The sequence below is a fragment of the Phalacrocorax aristotelis genome, chromosome 6 (genome assembly GCF_949628215.1).
Source record: "Phalacrocorax aristotelis chromosome 6, bGulAri2.1, whole genome shotgun sequence".
NCBI lineage: Eukaryota > Metazoa > Chordata > Aves > Suliformes > Phalacrocoracidae > Phalacrocorax > Phalacrocorax aristotelis.
Window position 1 is genome coordinate 29,077,434 of NC_134281.1, and position 7,199 is coordinate 29,084,632.

The window sequence follows — 7,199 nt, forward strand, 5'->3', positions numbered from 1 at the left end:
AATGGCTGAAGATGAAATAGGAAAACTTTTTTTAGAGATTAAGGTACTCAGGTAGGAAATTAGTTCGGATTGATGTCCAGTTCTGCGACAGGCTTGGTGTCTGAGTTTAGGTCAAGTCATTTATGCTGAAGGGTAAAACAGGATTTTCAGAAGTGCCAGTTCAATACTTTCATAAAAATCTCTTTTTTCACAACCTATACATTATTAAGCTCCTTTTGCAGGTAGGACTATCTTCCATGTATGCTGTATGGGACAATTCAATAAGAATGGAAAAGACACCTTTAAATTGTGTCACAACTTCATTGAAATGGTATCTGTGCTGGCACTTCTCAGCGTGTGATTTGTATCACGACCAGCTTCTGCTGGTCTTCCCTCTATTTTCAGGGAGGGACTTCAAAATCCTGCTTTAAATTATTGTCATGGTTTCTGGGAGGAAGTAAGAAATACGCTCAAGTGCAGACAGGGTCAGGGCACTCATAATGGACAGAGTTTATTTACTACTGTTTTGCAAAGGTTTATGTGCCAGTGAAAAGGGCCACAAGAGTAACAGTGAAACAGTAAGCAGGGAGCTGCATGGAGAGGGGAGGGTGGGGTGGGGACACGTATCAACCATTTTTTAGGTCCAGCTCCATCTGAAATGGACTTGGAGCTGTTAAAAAAGGGAAAGTACAAAATGTTCCATTTCCTTATTTTTATTTCTGCTGCATTTAGGGAAACAGGACTTATTAAATTCCTGATAAGTAAATAAGGATACATGGCTTCAGCACCATTTTTCTCCATCTTGGAACAATATACGGGACCTAATATTGTGGTTAACCCTCCAATTAGAAGGAGGTAACATTACATTTTGTCTGATACTTGGTTGCTTCTGTTAGGTGACCAGTCATTTAATTTGGCAAGGGTTTCAGGGAACATAAACCCTTCATTAAATCTTGTTAGGTGTATCAAAATCTTGTCTGTATTTTCTAACTTCATTAGTTGATTGTAAGTTTTTTAAAAAGAAAAAAAGCCTTTCCCTACAAACCCTCCTTTGCTTATATATTGAGATAATTGTCGTTACAGTATTATAACAGTTATCTTTTATTTCTGGATTAATGGATTCCTGATGTTGATGCCCATGACTCAGCTGTATTCTTATGCTTTTTCAGGCCTTGGCTTTTTTGGAAGCTCATCAGTCAGTCTCATTTATGATAGTGGCTTTGGGATGTGTTCATATCCACTGGGCACTGCATGGGAAGTGTAAGTGAGTGAAATCTCAGAAAGTGGTTGTTGTGTTAATCTGGGTCTGGTCTGACAGCTGCCTCATTGTTTTTCAGTCCCATCATAGACCCCCATTGATAACCCATCAATATCCTCAAAATATCATGTAATTTTCATATAAAAATTCAGTTACATTTGGAGCGATCTGAATCCCTGTGAGAATTCATGTGGCTATAATAGCAGCTGGGGAGTCCCAGCAGAAGTTATATAGAGAAACTAAGCTGAGCAACAGTGAAGAAAGTCAAAAGAAAACAAAAGAGCATGTATTTAGAGTAGTGTTCATCTGATAAATATTCACTGACTAGTGTACCTCTTTTTAATCTTTGACCTAGCAGGAATCATAGAAGGAATTTAACTGAAAGTTAAGTGGGAGTGCTGGAAGTATCATTAAATGAGTTACTAAGAAAAATTATGAAGAGTTGCAGAAAATTTTTGCTCTGGCAGGAAGGACCGACACACTTCCAGGCTTACAGTCTTGGAGGGGTCAGGAATAAGAATGATGTAGAGATAAGTAGAAGCCCTAATGTGGGAATGGAATGGGATTATAATTAATTCTTCTGCGACACCTGGTAATTGATTGAAGGACGCTTCCCTGTATTGCCTTCTACAATTAGCCACTTTCTTCCATGCCAGAACTGGCTAAATTTTATTAGCATATTTTATTTGATTATAGCAAAAAAAAAAAAGTTAATTTTGAAGAGCACTTAAATATGCTGACTTTTAAGACAGTGGAATATTAAGGCGATTGGTTTTCTGTGACCTATGAGTACTATGAGTAGGAGTAGTATTGCAATGGGTTCCACTGTAGCAAACTGCTGTGATAAGTGTCAGATGGTCACATACATCATTCAGTTGATGTAAATATAGACTTGTTGCACTGCCAATTCCTAAAAAGTTGAAAGAAAGAAGTAGAGAGAAAAACATGACTTAGAAATTGTATTTGTCCACAGAGTAATAACAGATGAGCCCATTATGACAGGTGGAAGAAGGATAGACTCTGCATGTTTGTGTTATTTTTACAGTACTACTGAAATCAGGAGGAGAAATCTTTTTATTCCAGAAGAGCTTTATACTCAGCACAGCTGCAGACACTACTGAATAGCTTGAAGAGGGGGAGGAAGAGCAGGTCTGCTCGCTGTTTACATCTATAGATATAAAGATATATAAATATAGATATACATCTGTTATATCCATAACTTGACTTCCTCTGGAGCCTTGACCATAAGACCATCACCCCATAGCTATCGTAATGTTTCCAAAGGGGTCCTAACAGGTTTTTTTAAAAGACCTTTTTAGGTTTTTATCCTAAAGCTAGAGCATGGATTTACTTGAACTAGGCAAGACTCTAATTTTGTGTGGAAGGCATGCTCTGATTCATACAACAGGGCAGACTTTTAATGACAGAGTTACAGGGAGAATCTTTCAGAGAATGTCTGGCAGAACAGGACCTTACTAAATCAGAAATGTGTAACTTTTCTTTCTTTCCCAGTATATTAATTATTCCCCTCCTAACTTGGATCTAGTGAAATGGTTACTGATTTGGATCCAGGTAGCCTAATTAAAAAGTGATTACTGCCTCATAAAAATGCCTCAAAAATTAATTATATTCCATATTGTTTGTTCTTTTCTATTAATATATTGTATGAACTAATTATCCTGCTGAATAATAACAGGAAGAAAAGAGATTCAGCAATAACAAGAAAAAATTTTCACACAAGATTTGATTAATATGAAGGCTGGAACGTGATAAGAATAAGGAAAATGAACATGAGAGAGACAAGGTGTTTCAGGTAGGAAGAAGAGGTAAAACTAGGAGCACAGGAAATTATAGACATCTGTTCATAAGAAAATATATTCAACAGTTAAACAGGGAATCTTGATTAAAAAGTAGGAGGTGATCTAGCACTGACTCCTCGTTAATTTGTGAATGAAAGATGCAGAAAATTCTTTCAGACAACAGTTATTTCATTACCATCTACAGGACTGTTAATAAAGTTTCCCAGAAACAGTTACCACTTTTTATATGCCTGAAGAATAACACCCTTGCTTTGGCAAAATAGCAGTGAAAAAGGTGTCAGACAGTATTGCAATGTTGGGTTTTTTTATTTTTCAGACTTGGTATGAAGTAATTTTCTTGTAACATGAAGGATCACCTTTCTTAGACATCACACACAGGCTGCTATAAACAATCGTTTTAACACTTTCTCAAGCTTTCACCTCTTATATATCCAAGCAAAAATTATCTGTTTAAATGAGTTAAATATTCAGGGTGGGAATACTTGCTGGATCAGCATAATGGTATGTAGAGCAACAAGTAGTTGTTAATTTATACTTCTCTGAGAAGATTTATTTTTTCTTTTTTTGAACTTTTCTTCTGTTGCTTGACTTCAGAGTGAGAAATGAACAGTAACACTCCTGATGTGTTGTCAACAGGAAGGTCTTGAAGGTCAAATAATAAGTTCATGTACAAGGAAAAATACTCATTTTACCTTCAGTTTCAATAACCTTTGAAAGAGTTGTATTCTCTTTTCAGTGCTTTCAAAATGAACTCTCTCTCTGAGAAATCAGTTTTCTTCTCAAACCTCCTGCAAGAGTTGCACATGCAGCATGATTGAAGCAGCTCAAAAGAGGGCACTGAAAATACAGCAGCCCATTTGCAGTTTAAATATAACTGGAATATTCTTCCAACAAATAGAACAGTTGCAAAAATGTAAATTATTCAGCAAGGCTATGGTACATTGCACATTGTGCAGTGCTGATCTAAGTCTGCAAAAGTAATAATCTGCAGCAAAGGCAGGATTCTTAACCTGATCTGCTGAGGGCATAACAAGGCAAAATGAAGAAAGTAACCAGCTTTAGTTATTTATCATCCAAATTTATTTCTGCTATATCAGGAAATTTCTAGGCATTGGTCTCCTTTTGCCTATAATTAAGTCTGAGGTTAGAACTGAAACAAGTGTTAGGTTTTAGAAATCTAAAACTGAAAATACACTTAATTACCTCTTTCTCAAGCACACAGGTAGCTGGGAGCATGAAGGGTAGGAGCTCCCTTCTGGTAGGGAGTTAAGTTCTTCACCTCCCCTAAACAATCCTTTTTCACAGCGTGGACTACCATAATTAAAAGCTGTTATTGTTGGGGATCTGAATTAGTCTTAGTCCCCATATCTTTCCTCAGGTGTGACTATGCTTGAGGCTGGAGTTAAGGTCAAGCTTTGGAAAGTTGACTCTTCAAGAACTCGGTGGATTCTAAAAGACTTAAGAGTTAAAGAAGGCTGGCAGTAGTAGGGATTGGGGTTTTTCTGTTTAAATGATTCATCCCCCTTCTAGACTTCAAATTACATTTATGGTTTGAATTAAAGTTAGATTATAAGACTCTAGTGATTCAGCGTTGTGGCTTTCAGTTTTAGAAAGGTGTCTGGCAGGGCCCATTTACTGCCATGTACTGTAGGGATTGATCAATATATTGCTACTACAAAGCATATATTTGGGCTCAGAGTTATGACTTCTGGTTTTGAAGCTCAGGTTAAAAGGAGGGCTAAGGGTTGATGAAGATCTTCTGTGTTATTATAGGAGTTGGTCTCCGAAGTAAAATTTTGTATTTGGGGTTCATGCTATTAAGATCCTCAGCTGTGGTTACATTTGGTATATGCGTAGCAACAGCATTTCGGTGTATTTCATTAATGTTCAATTTATATGTTTCAGTCTACATTTTCAGATATTTGTGTGTTTCAGTTGCTTCCCATGTTACTTACTGTAAAGTTTGGCCTCGTTCTTATAATTGAGGTTAGCATAAGGATGTGGGCTGCGGTTAATATTTAGGCATCCACAGTTTTAAGAACCAATAAGTGTGGGCAGACATGAACCACAGCCTTTATAAAGGGATTAATCTCTGGCTATAAAGAAGATTGGAATTAGTTTTCAAGGATTTAACAATTCAACATATCGATATATACATTATCTGGGGACTTTGGAGACGGGGCTAGAGCTAGGAGAAATCTGAGAAGTAAGAATCTGATGTCCTTCTGCAATCTGTGGGCAGTGGGAGCTGAAAAAGGATTTAGAAAACTTTCAGAATCCAGATCTTCAAGAACCTATTGCAAGGTTCTCCAGAAGCTGTCAGGTACTGGTAAGTGCCTAGCGTCTTCTGTTTTCTTTCAAGGTTTGAATGAGTCCCATAAAATTGAGTACCACAACAGAGTTACAGTGGGCTAGGGTAGGATTATGGAAAATTTCAAGGCCTGTTTTATCTGTTAAAAACAGAGATAGGTAAAACTATACTTGGATTAGGAATTGCTTTAAGTTTTAGTGATTTTTAGCACCATATTGTATTCAACAGACACTGTATGCTTAACTGATGGTTTGATGTTAGTAGGAGATAACGTCTCATGTTTTGGGGGTGTTTTTGCATATATGAATCCTATACTTAGGGTTGAGAGCTGGAAACCCAAAGGCCAGAAATCTGTGGCCCTCATAATATCTGAAGACATAAAGATAATGATTTAACATCGGAAGGACTAGTGCTTTATATGTTGGCTTAGTATGCAAATAACACTTTAAGAGGGATTTTTTAGATAATCTAGGCGTAAGGTTTATGCAAGGGTTTGGGGAACCAACACCCCAGGAGCCTTATTCATCAATGACTTAAACAGGGGCAGAAGAGTTGGTATTGGTAGGGGTCTTAAAGACTCCAATGGTCTTTAACTGAATAGAGGTATCTGGTTAGGGTTAGAGGCTATAAATTAAGATTATGAAATTTGGAGCAGGTATTCCCTCTGTGGTGTAGATTCTGGGGATGAAGTTTTCAGAATTTGACTGTCCACATGTCTGTCCCTTAATTTTAGTTGGGTATTGCCTTGGTGTTTGCAGTCTTAAGTCCCAGGACCCTGCTTTTATGGTGGTACTTTACTGAGCTGTAATTTGTGCTGATGTCATTATTGGCTGTAAATGCTTAATAATATTATTTTACTGTATAGATGGATAAATTACATACCTTCTGGTGTAACATTTAGGTAACTAGTGTCAGAAAATCATTTCGTTGATTGCTATTACTGATATTATTTATCCTACCCAGTGCTTAGACTAAACCCATCACAAAGTGTAGCCTGAATTACAGCCAGGTAGCAGGTACCTGCAAAGATCCCAGAAACAGAAAGCAGAAGCACCTTTCCATCCAAGGTAACTCACACCCTTGTAGAATATATGAATGTGGTGCATATCTAGGCAGTAGAATAACAAAGACTATCGATTTCTGTGCTCTGAGACATTATTAATCTCCAGTTAGCATCAGGAAAATATACCTTTCTCTTCCCTAAGGCACAGCATTGAGGTGTTGGTGCATTTGACAGGTTTTTGCACCTCATTTGGCATCACTATGAAAGGAAGGAACAGGACACTGATTTCTGACAACAGTTTCCTACGTTTTCTGTAACTAACAACTGAGACTGAATCGGTAGCTTAGTGTCACCAAACATAGTCTGCTCTGTTTCTGTTACATGCAGCGTTTGCTGATGGCTCTTTAACTCGACTTTTTGAGGGACTCTCAGTTGTAATGAGGACTACAAGTAGAAGAAAATCTCTCTAGTGGTAGAGAATTCAGGACTTTGCATCACTGTCTGAATGGGAGGGCAGGTTTATAGACAATACCTGCCTGCAATAAAAGCTTAGTTTGAAAAATGACTCATTTTCCTCGGCTGGACTGTAACGATTCCCTTTCTAGTGTAGACTGTGGGATGGAATCTTCTCTTTTCTTTTCCGCCCCAAAAACAGTTAGTACAGGTTTTGAATGTTAGATTCTGAAGTCAGGAAGGAGGTGCTTTTGTAACTGGGATGCACAAGAAGGTGTTTAAGGAAAGTAGCAGGTCATTCTTACAAGCTATGTCGTCTTTTTGTATGTGGCTGTGTCAGTGAGTGTTCCTGAGTACATCACACTTTTTAACTAC